The following is a 20,416-nucleotide window of genomic DNA, read 5'->3' on the forward strand; positions in this document are numbered from 1 at the left end:
ATAAGTGAAAAAAAAAGATTTTTAATATGCATGGTATTGTATTATTAACAGTGTTGCAAATCTCGATATTTCAATAACAATTGAAAAAATATAGTGAAAGAATAACAATCTCATTTGGGAGATTTCAATAATAAATTTTAAATTTCCCTCATGCTGACTTAATTTCAAGTATGAGACATAAATGCATATTCTTACTTTAGACCACAAAGATAAAAAAATAAACTATTACATATCTACACTCTGTGATTGACTTAATCATCATAATTGGCTTAATTTTCACACATATCATGAATTTGTATTATACTTTTGGTGTATAAGACAAGCAGATATATGGTATATATCAATAAATGATTGACTGCTTCCCTAGTTAAGTGTCACCCTATGTGCCAACCCCCAAACTGGAAGCTCTGATGATTCTTTTACTAATATTTAGATATAATTTTATGTAAAGTGTGCTTTTATTTGTAAATTGACTTAATTTCAACATTTGAAAAAGAATACAATAAAAACTATCCCAAATGGACATATGATTTTTATCCAAAAGCCTAAACAAGAGCTAAGATATGTGGCAATGTTCCTGTGCAGATATGTTCTTGACACAATAAAGTATGGATTCCCAGAATTCCAACCTTTCTCTATCCAATCTCCTATAAGCACATAAGACACTTAAAACTTTATATGTACTCCAAAACACAGAGTGGGGCCAACTAAATGCTAACACAGAATGAAAAATCCCAATTATAGCAACAGAGAAGCTAATACATTTCATTAATCTCAGGACAGGAGCTGTAGATTACCTACTTTTTCCAAGCATGGTCTGGTGGCCCTGCTATTTTGAATTTCTAAGTGTGTAATCTTAACAAAGTGCGTGTTCTCTAGCTCTCTGCAGTCATGTTTATGGAAGTACTGCGACTAAAGTGTTTGACTTTTGATGGGAACTGTAACACTACCACAACATATGTGTGTATGTGTGTGTGTGTATTTAGTGTTTGATGGAAAATGTAACCTCAAGAAAACACTACAATCAGAATGCAAGGAAGCACCGCAACTAAAGTGTATGATGCTTGCAAACATTACAAATGTGATGTGACTGTTTGTCACCTTAACAATAATAATGAAGGAATAGGAACAGCAAAAGTAATTAAAAGTAATTAAAGACAGTATAACATTTTCAATAGAACTTCAAATTTCCAGGTGTGAGATTGGGGTCTTCTGAGCCTTATGGAATCCTATCAAATATGACGCTTCTGGGATAGCTCTAACAGAAAAAAATGAAATCAGTATTAGAGTAAGAGTCATTTGAAGAAAAAAACAGTCAGAGAGAAATTCTAGTGGCTTATTTAAACCGATTAATACTTTATAGTATTGTGAAATCTATGATTTTATAGACCCTTGTTTTTCTACTGTCTGTGAGCACAAGATAAACAGCATTTAATCTTTGATATCCTTGTAAACATTTTATTGCTGTAGGCATTCTCTATGACTTGGTTTTTTTGGCTATTGTTTCATCTGTGATCAGAAGAAGATAACCGATGAATCGTGAAAGAATATCCTAATAATGTTAACAAAAGGTACAAGACTCTCCCAGGACCTTGCTTCAGCATCAGCATCACCAGAGCATCAGCACCATTCTAGAAGAGTTTATTCCAGGCTATAGCAAAGTCCCCAAAAGGGTTTTAGAATTGGCATTTGAGAATGTACATTTTGAGTACATTTGAGTGATTTTCTTTATTACACTTGTCATTTATATTCTGGCATTTTTTTCTAAGAATTAGTAGGCATCAATGCATAACTGCATAAAATTTGTATTTTTAATTTAGTCTTCTCATTTTAGAAACATCTTTTATGGCTTCTAGACTCCATGTATTTGCCATTTGTAAAAATGCACATCTGTGCTTTTGTCCAAAAATTCATTATGATAACAAGATACTTTACTTGTCTCCTATTCAAACAGTCTCCTTGGGTTCATTCCTCATCTGAAATATATATTTGCATATATTAATGCCCAGATGGCTCTAAGCATCTAAATCAAAATGGAAGATTTGCCTTGGCATCAATATGTGTGAAAAAATTGGTGTTCTTTTAATTAACTCAAGATGTGTTATCGGTAAGATATGGAAGAAGACTAAAGATGTTAATTCAACCCCATGGAGTATTATTAAAAAAAAACTGTTTTTCTGGCTGGGAAGTATCTTGATGGTTTTATCTCTTTTACTAGTCTTAATATCTCCTAGTAAAAAGATTTTCTCACTATCAAGATTATTATTTTTGATGAGTAACATGTTCCAGCTTTAGCCTTCAAAAAGACAAAAGAGAGAACAAAATTAAACCAAAATTCTATCTCAAACCAAGAAAACTTAAGCTGAGGTGACTATCAGCCTTCTCTTTCCTTTTCTACTTAGAGCAGAAATAATTAGTATTCTTAAAATAGTAATTACTTCAATTTTTATTTAAAACAAGTTTACATTATATATATTTCTAATTCATTAATGACTTTCCACGAACTTTATATCACACATATGCATATATTTGCATAATCTATATGCTTAATTGGTACTGAATTCATTTACTCATTCTGTAGAATCAATATTTTATATTATTTTTGGGTAATAAATTGTTTGAAGGAATTCCTTGTTTTGAAGAATATCTGAACAGCAGTATTTTGAGCCACATCCTTCATAATAAATCTCAATTCTCTTTACTTTAGAAGTAAATACAATATTCATGGTGAATGACCTTTACTCATCTTAATTATCCTGTGGTCACTGGCTCTTGAGGTTAAAAAGTTAGAAAAAGTGACATTCAGGACTATACTTTTAGGGATTATTTATAGATTTTGTTGCTAGAGAAGTTTATCTGAACATGTGGAGCACCAGAACCCCCCAGGAGGAGCTGGAGTACCCTCTCCAGAGCGGAAAGCTGGTTCTAGGTGTTACTTCTGCAACTTCCTTGACTATTGATGCTTGTTCTTCTCTTCTCTTGGAATGGGGAGAGGGAGAGAATATAGGCTGAGTGGTTTTGTTAAAAAAAGAAAAAAGAAGAAAGAAGAAAGGAGGAGGAGGAGGAAGAGGAGGAGGAGGAGGAGCCTCCAAATAGGAACTGCAGAAGAGATAGACAAGGGATGCTCTAGGAAAACAAAGATTTAGAAAACTGTGGTCGTTAAATAAAAGAAAATTCTTATGGCAATGCATACCTTGCCTTCGCTTTCTACACCTAAAATATACCCTGACCTCACATACCTTCAGCAACCATTATGAAATAATCTTTTACCTTTCCCTGATAAACACATTATACTAGAGTTATTTTTATCTGGAAGTGAGAAGAGTATCTTCTCTAGCTTACAATAATGAGACAGCATGTTGATTGAGAGGGGGAATTGTCAGATAAACTTCACAGCAAGGAAATAAACTATCATTTATTGATAAGTAATGATAAGTATAATGTTAAGTAAATAAATATTCCTAGAATGCATAATTATCCCAAATGTATATGCATCAATCATCAGAGTCTCAAAATGTATGCAGCAAAAACAGATACAGCTACAAGGAACAATAGACAAATTCTCAATTATAGTCAAGAACTTCAGTATTTCCCTTTCAAAGACATCCAACAAATATTCCACCTTTCAACAAATTATAAAACTGCTAAACTCACCAAATATAGACAAATTGAAACACCTGAAACACAATCCTAAAACCTAATTTTCTTATACAAAACACATCTCCACCACATACAACAGAAAATAGCATACAACATCTTTAATCATGCATGGAAAATTCCTCAACAAAGACTATATCTGAATTACAAAATAATTTCTCAGTCAGTTAAAAAAAATGAAATATGCAGAGCATGTTCTCTGGCCACAATGGAACAAACTTGAACAAAAAGAGAAGTCTCAAGTAGCTAGAATTGTATAGAGCAGAGTCTAAATACCCCTTAGTTAAAGAGAAATAACATACAAAATATCATTGTATAACAAAATTGTAAGTCAATATATAACAAAAATATATTTAAATATGAATTATATAACAAAAATTATAACAAAATGTTAATGGTAGACACTGTGGCAAACTATAAGCATTAATTTGACAGTAATTTATTTTTTCTACATATAGCTTTCCAAAAAGTTTTCTTTATTTTTGGAATTTAAAATTTTACCTGATTTGCCTGTTATTTTTATTTCCATAGCTTAAAGTTTAGGAGTTTTATGTGAGTTATTTTTTTTAAATATATCAGCTTTTATTGGAAAATTTCCCAAATTTTGATATCTCATTTAAAATTATCTACAAGCCAGACACAAACTCCTAAAGGGATAGTCTAAGTGTCCTTCCTGTGTGTGACTTACACTGCTAGCCCAGTTTTATTTTATTTTATTTTATTTTTTTATTTTTTATTGAGTCACCATGTGGAAAGTTACAAAGTTTTCAGGTTTAAATCTCAGTTATACAATGCTCGAATACCCATCCCTTCACCAGTGCACATATTCCACCACCAAGAATCCCAGTATAGCTCCACCCCGTACCCCCACACCCCTAACCCCCCCATGCCTCTAGCCCCCCCACCCTTAGCCCCCCCCCGCCTGTGTAACTAATAAATTTCACTTTACTTTCACTTTGATTGCATACAATATTTCAACAAAACTCACTATTATTGTTTGGAGAGTCTCTCCCCTAAAGTCAGAACTGCTGAAAAGGAAGCATTAGATAATTTGTTTTCCATTGCTGAGGATGAAGAGGTATGAGGTCGAGTGACCACACTTAGCGGCCTCTCGGTTTTGGGTTTCTGTATTTTAGTATTTTAGTAACTAAGTCCAGAGAGATATCTGCCAGAAGTTGCATTGTTGCCAACTTGTACTTCTCAGTTACATTATATTCCACATATGAGTGCAATCTTTCTATGTCTGTCTCTTTCTTTCTGACTCATTTCACTCAACATGATACTTTCCATGTTGATCCATTTATATGCAAATTTCATGACTTCATGTTTTCTGACAGCTACATAGTATTCCATTGTGTAGATGTACCAGAGTTTCTTTAACCAGTCATCTGTTTTGGGGCACTCTGGTTTTTTCCAGATTCTGGCTATTGTAAACAGTGCTGCAATGACAGCTTGGTACTGGAACAAAGGCAGAGCGGCAGACCAATGGAACAGGATTGAATACTCTGACACATCCCCCCAAATATATGACCATCTAATCTTTGATAAGGGAGCAAAAAAGGCGAAGCGGAGCAAGGAAAGCATGTTTAACAAATTGTGCTGGCAAAACTGGACAGCTACATGCAAAAAAATGGGCTTAGACCTACACTTATCACCATGTATAAAAGTCAGATCAAAATGGATTAAGGACCTCAACATCAGGCCAGAATCCCTAAGGTACATTGAAGACAAGGTCGGCAAAACCCTCCACAACATTGAAGCCAAAGGCATCTTCAAAGCTGACACGCCACTGGCCAAGCAAGTGAAAACAGAGATAAATAAATGGGACTATCTCAAACTAAGAAGCTTCTGCACCTCAAGAGAAACAGTGACCAAAGTACAGAGACAATCTACAGAATGGGAAAGGATATTTATGCAGTACCCATCCGATAAAGGGTTGATAACAAGGATATACAATGCACTGGTTGAACTCCACAAGAAGAAAACTGCCAACCCGATCAAAAAAATGGGGTGATGAAATGAACAGAAACTTTCCTAAAGAAGAAATCCGAATGGCTCAGAGGCACATGAGAAAATGTTCCACATCACTAATCATTAGGGAAATGCAGATCAAAACAACCATGAGATATAATCTCACACCACAGAGACTGGCCCACATCCCAAAAAACAAAAACAACCGGTGTTGGCGTGGATGTGGGGAGAAAGGGACTCTTCTTCACTGCTGGTGGGAATGCCGACTGGTTCAGCCCTTTTGGAAAACAATATGGACGATTCTCAAAAAATTAGAAATTGAGCTTCCATTTGACCCAGCAATACCACTCCTGGGAATATATCCCGGAGAGGCAAAACGGTATAGTAGAGATGGCATCTGCATTTCTATGTGAGTTATTTTTTAATTAGTTATTCTCCCAGAGCTATTTTTTATTTTATATTGTAAGCTGACATTATTTCTTTTTAGTTTGATTACTATCATTTGTTTTCTTTCTTCACGTTTAGTCAGTTTTATTATATTATCCAGTTTTCTCTACAATCCTTCCTATACTGTTATGTTGGTTTTGAGAACATTGTATGTGCATCCTTATATGTGTATACATTGCTTTTCTGTCTGAGATATGGAACACTTTCCTAACCTGAGTTTGATGTTGATTTTTATGTCTTTTTCTTATGGCAACTTAATAAGAGGAAAGACAAACTGGACCTCATTTTTCTCCATACTTGGAGTCTTCACATCCCAGGATGTTTCTTCACTTTTTCTTGAATGTTGTTGGAAACTCTCAAATAGATTCAAACTGTTGAGTCTCTGATGTCAGCCATTCCCATGATCCAATGGTTGAATAATCTGAAGCTCTGGAACACAGATTTGCTACTGTTTTCTGCTCTTGTGTGTTGGGTATTAACCCTAACTGTTCTAGGCTTTATCAGTGAGTTTCCCCTTCCCTCTCCCCAGAAAATCTTACAGTGCTCTTATGAGCACTTTCAGGCTTATTTTATTGTTTCTTAACTAAAGGAACAGTTCATTCTTTTGCAATAATTCCTTTCATTCCTATGGATGAGAATATCCTAGTGGATTATACCCCTCAAAGGGATTCAGAAATAGGAAAGAAAACAGGAAGGAAGGAAGGAAGGAAGGAAGGAAGGAAGGAAGGAAGGAAGGAAGGAAGGAAGGAAGGGAGGAAGGGAGGGAGGGAGGGAGGGAGGGAGGGAGGGAGGGAGGAAGGAAGGAAGGAAGGAAGGAAGGAAGGAAGGGAGGAAGGGAGGGAGGGAGGGAGGGAGGAAGGGTAGGAAGAAATATACATTTTGGTTTTAGGAACTCTGCATCTTATCCCATGCCTCTGGAAGTAAAATTTCTATCTGCATTCCTTAGTAATTGTGGTCCTGGCGTCATGGAGGTAGTGCAGTGAGTAACTTGACTTCCTTGCCTGTGTCCAACCTCGGTTTGATTCTTGGTGCTGCATACGGTCTCCTGAGCACTTCTAAGTTATCTCTGAGCATAGAGATGGGAACAAGCTCTGAGCACTACAAGATGTGAGCTCCCCCACCAAAAATAAAATGTTGTCCTAAAGTCTCAAGTGTTGTGAAAAAGTAGGTATGATTTTCATTATTATTTATATTTTGTGTGCCTCCCTAACTCTGATGAAAATATGAATTGGTTGTGGCATTTCTTGGTTGTGGTTGTAGGCATTGGTTGTAGGCAAGCAATTCCAAAACTTGGTTTTACATTACATATAACCTAGGAGCATTGATAAACTCCTGAAAGTCAAAGAAGACTCTTTTTATGCTTGCAAGAGAAATAAGTATTCTTCCCTAAACTCTCATGTAGTGTCAAAGTGCACATGGTTTTATAAACCGTGACATTGCTGAGATTATCTTCTCTCCTGTGGTAGAATTTAGTCAATACTTTCTCCAGAGTAGAATGTGATTTGGAAGGGAAGTTGAAGTTAAGCTCAAGAATTTCCAATTTCTGTCACTGCCATTATTACCTTGATTAAATGGAATAGAAGTGCCTTATCCTTTTTTATTCTAACTTTATCTTCCTAGAAAAAAGATGCCTTCTTATCTATTTAAACATAATAGTAAGGAGGTCTCTATATTTAGTTTAATCTTTTTATATATTACTTATTGACATATTAAAAGCTTTTGTGTTTCTATGCATTCATTTATTCATATTTCTAATTAGTATTTCAATTTAGCAAAACTATTCCAATGTAGAGCTGAAAAGATAGCTTGGAGGTTATGTGCCCAGACCTAAGTTCAAACCTGGGTATCACATGTATTCAGGATTGTTGCTGCGTATAGCCTGGATGCCCCAAGCACTGCCAGGGTGTCCCTCAGATCCAGTGCTGCTGCACATCACTGTACTCTAGCAGTGAAACTGGCAATGCAGTGGCTAACAATAGAGTAGATACCAAGCCCTTCAGCATTGCTTAGAAGCTCCAGAAATTATTCCAATTAAAAACTCATAATAATAAACCACCTGCCCTGCTTATTTATCCAGAATTAAAGATAGTATAAATGGAGCTTAAGGAGCTCAATTTCATAGTCTACCTGTTGGAGCTCAGTTCCAGCTCAGCACTACAGAATACTCCAAGCACCCCAGGGAATGGCCTTTGAGGACTGAAAATAGCCCCAAGCACCACCACGCAGGGTAATAAACAGGATAGTAGAAATTAAATTATTATACAGCATAGGGTACTTTAGGTAATACAAACATCAATAGCATAAACACTTACTGTCAGTTAAGTGTTTATATTGTTATTTTCAAAGATATAGATAGAAATAGACAATGGTAACACAAAAGATCAACTACTTTACTGACCTTACAGTGTCTGGAAAATATTTTTATAATATTGCTAATTTTGAAGTGAATATGTAGTGAATATGTATTTTACAGGAAAATATCTTTGGGGGAAGAGATGAGATCATCTTGGAAGGGTGGTAAAGAATCTAGGGACTTGACATTTGAGCTGGGTTTAAAGTCTGAGGACATAGGGCCAGAGAGGTTAAGGTTTTTGTCTCATAAGTATTCAACCCTAGCTCAATTCTCTGGCACCACATTTGATCCCCTGAACATTGCCAAGTGTCACTTCTGAGCCAGAGCATAGGTACTTGCATAGAATTATAGTATAGGAACCAAGGGCCCACAGTATTGCACAGAAGAGGGTGGTATAAACATTTGGGAAAGAGCATGTTCTTCTTTTTATCAAGTGAGTCATAGGTTAGGTCCTCAGAATAAGCAGTCAGAGTTTTCAACTGCAGAAGGGTGATCTGCTGCTTGCATGATCAACTACTTTTAATTTCCCTTCACATTCTGACAAATAATAGGCGATGAAATTCCATGTGATAAATGCATGAATATAAAAATTAAAGAAGGAAAGACACATCAAACGTAGTCTGTCCCTCTTATTCTTTGAATGAACTCAACACGCACCCTGTCTTCTTTCTGTGGCAATGCTCACTAAACCCCTTTCCTGTTACCCTCAGCTTGGCCGCCCATGCAGTCACTGGACACAGAACCCAAGCGCATTCATTCTGGGGTGGGCAGAAAGGAGAACTCCCAGTGGGAGTCTACTGTACGGACTACATTGTCTAGGATTGGCCATCCTGCCAGCAGTTTATAAAGTGACTTCACTTGAAGGATATACAATACATTTTAAATCGAGGGGGTTTTGGTTTGTTTGTCTATAGTGAAAGATTGGTAAATTGCAGTCTCTGGAAATATGGTCAATTTGGGCTTTGAGAATCAATGTTTTAGCAGATGATCTGGGTCAGACTTCAGGAAGCCTCTTCATCTCTAGGTCAGCAATGCCTAAGACGTCATCACAAGTATCATCTTTGTGATAATAAATGGAAGGTTTTATTGTACTACAGTAAATTAATTCAATTCCTACTCCTGGACATCAATTCAGTTATTTTTGTGGGGCCAATGGGCCCAAACAGTGAGAAAAATCGCAGCCTCTTTTCTAAAAGCATTTTTCTAAGTCCCCTTTTGTTGAATTACAATATTTTAATTCATATTTATAGCTATGTTTTATTCCCATAAAAATAGGCAGGTATCAGGGAATCCACACAAAATATTTTTACTCAGAGCTCTGCTTACAGGAACTATTAATTGGCACTTTGGTAATGACTCATAACACATTCTCTGGTGGTGTTTCCATTTGTAGGTGACCAATTTATTGCACAAATAATACTCTACCATAGCAACTGCATAAATACATCAAATTAGAATTGACATGCTGATATGAATATAATACTATTAAAGAAGAGTACTATAACTGAGAATATTGTTTTCAAATTAACACAACTTCTCCACAATTGCACACACAAATACTCTATACCTGGTGATGAAGAGACAGGACAGTGGGGAGGTGCTTGATTGCCTAGCACACAAGTGACACAAGAGCTGGGTCATGATGAGGCATCCAAACACACAGACAAACCAAAACAACTCAGCATAACAGCAACAGTGAACTGTTGCTTCCTGATGAAGCCTTTGAGATAGCCCTCCTCCTAGGACTGCCTTGATACTGACCGTTGACCCCTAATGCACTGTCAGGATCGCTCTCCTCTTCCCACACTGTTTTAGTCAGATACAAGACCTGAGATGGTGGCTCAAAGCAGAAAAGAAAATGAGACTGATAGGTTTAAGACAAGGGCATATAAACTATAATATGGCTTACTTAGCTGATGTTAATTTACTCCTTTTTTTTTTTGCAGTTTTGGCAATACTCACTGTTCTTTCGGCTGCGCCCTATGAAGGGTTCTCCCTGCTGAACAGAACGAGACCTCCACATCAACTTCCACAAAAAGTAACGATGAGATTAGGAGCCTGCTAAGGTTAGGAAAGACTTATCTGGCCTGAGCACTGTAGTCTGAGATCTATAGCAACATGGCCCTAGGAGAGTAATCCTATAAGATTAATGTATCTCTATGTCCATAAAAATAGACTAATATTATGAATGTGTTTGTTGGACTAAGGAGAGGAGAAACACATCCATAGATGGAATTTTGCTCTTGGGTGAGTCATCTTAATGAATGAGAATTTGTCCTAAAGGAAGCTTCCCCTGAGGGAAGGACTTTACCTCTGTTCATCTTTGGACCTCTGTTGATCACATGAATTTCTTGCCCCTGTGCCTGACTGTCTTTACTGGGGCCATTTGGAGGGGGTGGGTTGAGTTTTTCTCCTCGTCCCAAGCAGAACCCCGGCAGCCAAAACCCTCCAGAACCCAGCCACAGATATGTTCAATGCCCCTCTCCACAGGTACAGACAAGCCTCACGCATGAAGGAACTGGCAAAGGAACCCAGGTGTGTGGGACCTGGGGCGGAGATCTCCAAGCCTTCTCGGATTGGGACTGGGCCTCTTCAGCCCAGATCCCATATTTTCCAGTAGCTAGGAGGTCACACCCAGAAACTGCCCCCAGTGCTGTGTAATCCCACCAATGGCCAACATCCAGAGACTATAAAACCAAGCTCTCAGAAGAGAGCAACGCACCTCTTGCGCCCGTGCCTGGCTGTCTTCCCCGGGGCCTTGAGGAGGGGGTGGGCTTCAGTTTCCCTCCCCGCCCCAAACAGAACTCCCACGGCCAAAGACCTCCAGAGCCTAGCCATAGCTATGCTCAAGGCCACTCTCCACATGTTTGGGTGACCCTCACGCGTGAAGGAACCAGCAGAGGAACCCAGGTGTGTGGGACCCGGGGCTGAGATCTCCAAGCCTGCTCAGATCGGGACAGGGCCTCTTCTGCCCAGATTCCCCATTTTCCAGTAGCTAGGCTGTCACACCCAGGGACTGCCCCGGTGCTGTGTAATCCCACCAACAGCCAACATCCAGGACTATAAAACCAAGCTCCAGGAAGCTTCCGACCTCTTATAGTGTAGTTCTCCCTCTGTGAGAACCTGACAAGCTACCAAGAGTTTCCTGCCCACATGGGACTTGCAAACTCCCCATGGTGTATTCATATGCCAAAACCAGTAACAATGATGGGTCTCATCCTCCTGACCCTGAAAGAGCCTCCAATGTGGCAACCTTGGAAAGGACGAGTAAAGAGAGGCTTCTAAAATCTCAGGGCTAGGACGAATGGAGACGTTACTGAGACTGCTCAAAAATTTGACAGCAGAATGATGATGATGATGATGATGATGATGATGATGATGATGATGATGATGATGATTTTCATATCATGCATCTTTCTATGATCAGTGCATATAACTTTCATTTAATTTGTTTATTTAAATGACTACTTTTATATATCATATCACACCTGTTTCTTCTTAACACATTAATTAATACACAATAATTTATCACTGTTAAACTGGTGCCCCAGTTATCATAGTCCTGTAGTCTCCTTTTGATTTTCACAAAGTATGCTGATTCGGTTATCTAAATTCTCTAGTCTACTATCTGAACTCTAACACTCTGTATGGGGAGTTGGGCAACACTGAACTCAATTCTCCAGAGTCTGCATATAGGTTAGAACATTGCAAACTGATCTTCTCTGTTCTTTACAATATTGCCAATGTTATTGACTATTTATGCTATTGCCAATATTCTGACTAACTCCTTTGTTTCTCTGACTAACCCTTCCTCATGTGACATCTGCTATTATGGCACACTGAACCTAGTTAAGACCTGTGAGTACAATAAATTCCTTCCCAATGGAAATTTTCTTATGATACATAGATTTCATTTAGCCTTAAAATAATAAAATTTATATTATAAGTCTACAACAATATTTATAGCCTTTGTTGAAAATTGAGCACTTGAGAAAAAGAGCTTTTTCAGTGTTGACTGTTGACTTTTACTCACATACCATGCTGGGGAGCAGTAGGTTAAGTGGTTATAAAATTAACAGAATTTTTTTACCAACTCAATGCAGTTTTTCCTCGAATGAGCATCCCCTCCATTAATGTATATCTCTGAGTTTCACAGCTTTAAAAAATAATATGTCATTTTCTTGATGCTAATATTATGTTTTTATGTGGAGACATGGTCTAGAGCTTTTGAATATACAATCTTATTGACATTTTGCTTTGTTTTATATTCATCTGTAAAATATATTTACAACTCTGTGGATGCTTGTGGCTATATAGTCCATTGTAAAAAAGTAAATAAATAAAAAATACTGATGGTACTTAGTCATTTCCAAAGGATATTTCTAACTATTCATCTTAAATAAGATAGGCCCACTTTGGTTACTTATGGAAGAAAATGTTGTGGCATTTGCTTCTACCCTCTTTGAGCTTCTGCTAATGCTAATTATACTTCTTTAAGGACTGCAAGTTTAGACTATTTTTGTTCCATCAAATTCTCACTAATTATATCTGAATCCACTAAGATGGCCTTATATTTATTGCATGCTGAAAACATCAATATGATATATTTAATTGAATGCATCTGAATTAGACAATAATTTCATTTTTCTACTGTATTTTAACATTTTTATTGAGGTAACTGAATTTACAATCATCATCATCATCATCATCATCATCATCATCATCATCATCCCATTGATCGTCAATTTTCTTAAGCAGTCTCAGTAATGTCTCCATTCATCCGAGCCCTGAGATTTTAGAAGCCCATCCTTACTCATCATTCCCAGAATTGTCAGAATTTACAGTACTACTAATTATACTTTTCACACATACAACATTTCAGCACCAAGCCCATCATCAGAGAGCCCATTTCCTTCTACCAGTGTTCCAAGGATCTTTCTCAACCAACTCCTTTCCTATGTAAATTCAGTTCTAAAGGGGGAAAAAATTACCAATTATAATTAATTTGACTAATTTGTTACCTTACAATGTTTTTTATATCCAAAATATGGAGTGAATTAAAAAAAATTGTTAGTTTTGGGGTCACAACCAGCAATGCTCAGGGTTTACTCCTGTCTCTGCACTCAGAAATTACTCCATGTGGTGCTCAGCGAACCATATGGGGTACCAAGGATCAAATTCAGGTCTGAAGAGTGCAACTTAAGTGCCCTACCAGTTGTACTATCTCTCTAGCCTCTTTAAAAAAATTTTGTTATCTAGTAGTAGTGAAGAGATAAAATATGAAGGAAAATATCAATGTGCCTAAAAAAGTATAGAGGTGTGTTAATCAAAAAAAATTAAATAGGTTTCATATTAGGTAAAATATTTCATTATAGATAATACTTAAGCACCTGCACTAATACATAAAATAGAGTGATAAAAATCTTTATAGGTGCAACAAAATAACATAAATAGGACATTCAATTATAAGGGAATATTAATTCCCTGTTAAAATGAATAATACAGTTGGTGACAGAAATGAAGAATATGGTTGGTAATATAATAAATGCATTAGAAGTTCAAGCAGTAGAATAAGAGCAACTGAGAAAAAAGATTATAGAACTCGAGATTAAATAGAACTCTAGAAAACGATACAGGGTGGAAATGTGTTTGAAAGGAAATAAATAGCATGTAAGAGAACTGTAGGATGGTATCTAGAGAAACAACAATCGATTTGCTTGAGCGGGTGCCAGTAACGTCTTCATTTGTCTCTATAGCATGCTAGTGTAGCCTAATGGCATCTGCTTACTCCAGGACATGAAGAGCACATTGTTGTTACTGTTTTTGGCATATTAAATATGTCACAGGTAACATGCCAGGCTCTGCCATGCGGAAAAAAGAATAAATAAATAAATAAAATAAAGAGGTTGTGAGATGTGGCTGAGCATTCCAGGAAAAATTGCATCACTCGTTCGGGAGCTTTGTTTTATAGTCTCTGAATCTTGGCCATTGTTACGAATAATCAAACTTGTTATGAATAATCCACTGAAATTGATCAAAAAAGTTTCCTTAGAGAAAGTGTGTGAAGATTGTTGTATTTTCCCCTGTGCCAGTAAGCTCTTGTGTAAGAGATTACTGATATGTTGTTAAAGGTTGACACTTCTGTAGTTTTATATATATATGTACTTTTTTCTCCCCAAGTAAGGTTACCTTCTACTTTACACTCCATCCGATATGGTGTGCTACTCTGGTACATCAGTGGTGTAGAGTATGCAGTGTTGCATGGCACGAATGTGCCCTTTATATTGGTATACACCCCGTACATCCATGTGCTTCCGACAAGCACAACCAGGAAAATCATTATTTCACCAATAATCATGAGAAACAGCATAAGAAACAATATAAGAATAATTGGAGGCTCCAATGAACAAGAATGCAAATTAGATGCAGAAACTGTTGTTAAAGAAATATAATTTTCCAGAGTTCAAGAGTTCAGGCACCAATACCAGATGGGCCCCAGCTAAAACAGACTCAAATAAGACTCAAATAGAAAAAAGCACATAATAATCAGAATAACAAAAGCCAAAGACAGAGACAGAATATTGAAAGCAGAAAGATCAAAAAATAAAGTAACATACAAAGAAAAGCTCATAAAATTCACAGCAGGTATATCCAATGAGTCTCTGTAAGTCAGAAAAGAATGGCCAGTTGTAGTCGAAACAACTCCACCAGCAATGCAACAAACGCCTCATGAAAGACACTCTTTCTAGCTAGGTTACAATTAAGATTTGAAAGGAACAATAAAGAGATTGATTCATCAAAAGGCAGCAGCTTAGGGAATTCATAGTCTTGAAAGTAGTTTTTTTACAATAAGTGTAAATTTTTACATTTATTTTTACAATAACTGTTAAAGGAGCTTCTTTAAAAGACAGGATAAACTTCTTAGCACTTTCCTATTGATTATAACATTTACTCATGGAGCTTATGGTTGCCCTCTATAAGCTTAAAAAGGTCTGTTTATTTTTTGGTTGTTAATTTCATACTTCATAATTGTGAATTAATGTTTCATTTAGGTGTACTTTTATTCTTACTCTCAATATATTTTCCATGTTCTGTACTCAAATTTTTCTATTTCCTTTATGCCCAGGGTTTATTTTTAATCTTTTAATTTCACCTTCTAGTTATGGAGAGCAAAGATAACCCACATGAGCCTTCAAAACTACTCTGGTGAAGACGACAGATGATAGATAGATAGATAGATAGATAGATAGATAGATAGATAGATAGATAGATAGATAGATAGATAGATAGATTAGATGAACACTTTCAACCCAGAATGCTGGCCCCTGAGGAGGAACGCTGAGGCAGCCAGGGTTCTGTAACGTCTTTGCCTCTGCTTTTTCTCCAATTAGAAAGCCCAACACAAAAGTGTTTGTCCTGATACTAAGACTTGAAATATTACAGATATGTAAAAGTCTAGTCCACGCAGATTAAGACAGGCACAGCAAAGAATGCTCTTCTGAGGACTACTGCTTCTAAACAACAAGTACTTACATAGAGGACAGCCAAAATGGCAAGGTTTTAAGCCTATGAAGGTCTTAGCCTCCTGCCACAAGACCTTTCTTTCTTATTTCTGTCTCTTTCCTTAATTCTCATGGTATTCCTGACAGAGACTTGCTCACCTGGGCCAACCTCGGCCACTACTCTCCGTTTCCTGACTTTCTTTCATAGTTTCACTTTCACTAAACTTGAATTAAAAGACACAATTTTCCAGGGATTTCCTGTTTTATTAATTATTCAGATTATTGTTATTCCAGAAACAATTATTAGTAATAATTAATTATTCCAGAAATAATCTATGCTGTTTTAATTATTACTACTTTGTAGTACAGTTTGAGGTTGGGGAGGGTGATGCCTCCCATCTTTTTTCCCCAAAAAATGCTTTAGTTATTCATGAGGACTTTTTGTTTCATATGAATTTCTGGAGTGTTTGATCAATTTCTTTGAGGAATGTTATGGGTATCTTTATGGGATCGAATTGAATCTGTATAGTGCTTTGGGAAGTATTGCCATTTTGACAGTGTTAATTCTCCCAATTCATGAGCAAGGGATGTATTTCCATTTCCTCTCTTTTAATTCTTAAAGTAACATTTTGTAGTTTTATTTGTATAGGTCCTTTACGTCCTTAGTTAAGCTGATACCAAGGTACTTGAAAATTATATCTTTCATACATATGCTATTGGCAATAAGATTGTTAGATGTAAATTTAAATTATATCTTATCATACTAATTTATCTTTAGTTATACTTAAAGAAATGAACAAGATGTAAATTAAGATGTTTGCAGAATTGCTTGTAATAGCAAAAGAAAAAGCAAACACATTTTTCACTGAAGAAAAAATTATTAAGTGACACATACAGAATATTATTCAGCCATTTCAGAAAAAGTTAATACTGAGACATGAAAAATGAAAAGTGAAAGCATTGCACAATGTTCTGTATGATTTTATATGCCATGTGATATAAATCTTCATCTTTTATAGGAAATTTTTTAACAGATAATAAGTATTATTATCATTCATCATTATTTCTACTTTGTTTTTGTTTAGGGTGTCTTGGGTGGGGCTGGGACATAGCAGTACTTAAGGTTGACTCCAGGCTCTGTGCTTAGGGATCACCCCACAGGACCCAGGGCTGGGTCGAGGGGAGACCCTCCCTGGTGCCAGGAATCTAACCTGGGTTTGGGTCAGCCACTTGCAAAGCAAGCACTGTAGCTGCTGGATCGTCTCTCCAGAGCCTTGTTGAAGGTTTATATCATGAATTAATGATAAAATATTGATAATAGCTTTCTATCAATTGAAATAATCACATAATTTTTTCTTTGCTTCTATTGATGCAGCAAATTACATTAATCACTGTGTATATATTGAGCTATCCTTGTGTTCTGGGACAAGTTGATACACTGTTGATTTGTTTTACTGAGAAAACTTGCATCAATGTTTACTTGAATATCACTCTGTAATGATCTTCTTTAGTAATAGGTCTGTTTGCTTTGGTTACTACCGTAATAGTAATATTGTATTCCTAGAAGCAATTAGGAAGGATTACCAGGTCTTCAATATTTTGGAAGAATTTGAGGAATCTAGGTAGCAACTTTTCTTTAAAATATTGATAGAATTTACCTGTGAACCATCTACACCTAAAATTTTATTCTTTAGAGATTACTTTTATGGTAAAAGATAATGTTGATTGGGCAGTTGGAAATCAAACAGCAGGCAGGAAACTTGTCATGCTCTTTGGTTTGATCCCTGACACCACAAAGGGTGACCTGAGCTCTAATAGGCGTGATCCCTGAGCACGAATCCAGGAATAGAGTCTGAGCATCACAAGCTGTGGCCCAAAAACCAAAAAATAAAATACAATACAGCGAAATGTGGGTCAAATTTTATTATCTCATAATCTGAATATAGAATTAACATTCAAACTTTAAAGAGTTATTTATCAATGTTTTTCAAAATGTTGTATAATGCCCAATGCTGATGTGTAGATATAATTTTATAAATACCAAATATTTCAAAGTTAATTTTCTTAGTTTTAGCTAATATAGTACATTGTCTTTATATTGTTAACAAGTCTTAGTTGTGTTTTTTTTATATGACGTGTCAGATGAATTCTACAGATGCTATTTCCTCTATCAGAATCTCATACCTTTTTTCTATATAATAACTTTCTGCAAGTGCTTCAAGCATGTGCTTTAATATCACTTTTACTGTTTTAGCTTCCTTAGAAAGCAACTGAATACATGCTGCTGTTTCCTGTATTCTCCTGTGATCATCTCAGTTCTTACATCTAAGACAAATGTCACTGTCACTGTCATCCAGTTGCTCATCGATTTGCTTGAGCGGGCACCAGTAACATCTCCATTGTGAGACTTGACTTGTTACTGTTCTTGACATATCAAATATGCCACAGGTAGCTTGCCAGGCTCTGCCGTGTGGGTGAGATACTCTTGGTAGCTTGCCGAGTGGAGGAATTGAACCCAAGTCAGCTTCGTGCAAGGCAAGCGCTCTACCCACTATGCTATTGCTCTAGCCCAAGACAAATATTATATTAAATTTTATTTTTAGCCCTCTTATTTCTCTTACTTCTATGAGGTCTTTGGGGACAGAGAAGACCATATTTGCCCTCCAACTACATTTTGAAAAAATTAATATTTCGGACCAAAACCATAATACAGAGTGTAAGGCTCTTGTCTTGTATGCAGTCAACATGCTTTCAACACTCAGCACTACATAAGTTTCCCTGATACCTACCAGGAGTGATCCCTGAGCACAGAGCCAGTGATAAGCCTGAGCACTGCCATGTGTGCTCACTCCCCACGCCCTCTAAAAAAAAATTTCCTAGTGTTTGAGTCACTCTGGTCTACAATCTTGTTGATGCCAGGCTACTCTGCATCCAGCCTTACATTACCCACACCAGCAGAGTGTCAGCCTCCCTCCAGCAATGCCTCCTGGTACCCTCCCTTCAGCCCTGCCCCCACCCTTGGTAAGTTCTGTTCTGTAAACTAGTTTTCAGGTTTTGTTGATTTGGGCCATTTGCCATTTCCTTATGATGTTTCTTTATATCCCACTAATGGGAGAGATCATTCTGCGTTTATCCTTCTCTTTTGACTGAAACTGATACTCCCCAGTTTCATCAATGTAGCAGCAAATTGCATGATTTCACATTTTGGTGATATCTTACATTGCTATTTGTTTTACTGTTTCATTATATGCAAGTAGCATGTTTGGGTTTCTACTTTCTGCTGATTCAATACTGGGAGATTGCATGATTCCATTTCTTCTAGTTTTTTCAGCTTATGGCAAAGAGTTATTTTTTACAGAAGAGAAGTTGATTTTTGTTTGTTTGGTTTTGCTTTTTGCTTTTTTTTTTTTTTTTTTTTTACAGAAGAGGTTTCTTCTGTATTTTGTCCACTTTTATATCTGATATGGTATTTTTTTGGTTGTTTCCTTTATTACTTGTGAGTCTAGTTTATTTTTTCATAATTTCATTTCTTGGGTGGAGGGATGGGTACTCGATCATTTTATGACTGAAACGTAAGCATGAAAGTTTGTAAGTCTGTAACGGTACCTCATAGTGATTCATTAAAAAATAAAAAATAAAAATGGCTTGGAAGCTAGCCTCACATGCTGGGAGAAAGTCATCCCAGATAGAGAAGGGAACACCAAGTAAAATGTGATTAGAAATCCCGAGCGGGGAGGGAGATGCACGCTGAAAGTAGACTAGAGACTAAACATGATGGCCACTCAATACCCCTATTGCAAACCACAAAATCCAAAAGGAGAGAGAGAGAACAAATTGGAATGCTCTGCCACAGAGGCAGAGTGGGGTGGGGGGGATGAGATAGGGGGGTAGGAGAGATACTGGGTTCATAAGTAGTGGAGAATGGACAATGGTGGAGGGATGAGCTCTCGAACATTGCATGATGGAAAAACAAGCATGAAACTGTGTGAATCTGTAACTGTGCCCTCACTGTGACTCACTAATTAAAAAATAAATAAATTATTTTTAAAATAAATAAATAAATAAGCAAAAAAATAAAATAAAACAGTTCTTGGTTTCATTAACCTTTTGTATTGTGTTTCTGATTTCTTATCCCCCCTCTCTTTTTTTTGTTTTTGTTTTTATTTTGGGGCCACGCTGGGGAATGATCTGGCTCTGACCATTACTCCTGGCTCTGCCCGCAGGGATCATTTCCAGCGGGGTTCAGGGGATCATATGAAATGCTAAAGATCAAACCCAAGTCGGCTATATACAAAACAAACACGCTACCTGCTGTAATCCTGCTCTAGCTCCCCATTTCCTGCCTTCTATGTCAATAATTCCTGTTATAATTTTATTATTTACTTCTCCCTTCTTATTTTGGAATTTATTTATTCTTTTTCTGACGAATCACGAAATACCGTTAATCACTGATTTCTCAGGCGGGCTCAGTAACCTCTCATTTTGT

At 36.7% G+C, this 20,416-nt stretch overlaps 1 protein-coding gene and 1 non-coding gene across 2 annotated transcripts in view; one reads left to right on the forward strand and one right to left on the reverse strand.

The window, feature by feature from the left end:
• The window catches only part of ABCA13 (ATP binding cassette subfamily A member 13), a 489,034-nt gene that overhangs the window by 97,457 nt on the left and 371,161 nt on the right, over positions 1–20,416 (reverse strand).
• On the forward strand, positions 2,805–3,017 carry LOC129402729 (small nucleolar RNA U3). The gene has a single exon (XR_008628787.1). It is a non-coding gene; the product is annotated as a small nucleolar RNA U3 (small nucleolar RNA).

Source organism: Sorex araneus, chromosome 2 (genome assembly GCF_027595985.1).
Source record: "Sorex araneus isolate mSorAra2 chromosome 2, mSorAra2.pri, whole genome shotgun sequence".
Taxonomy (NCBI): Eukaryota; Metazoa; Chordata; class Mammalia; order Eulipotyphla; family Soricidae; genus Sorex; species Sorex araneus.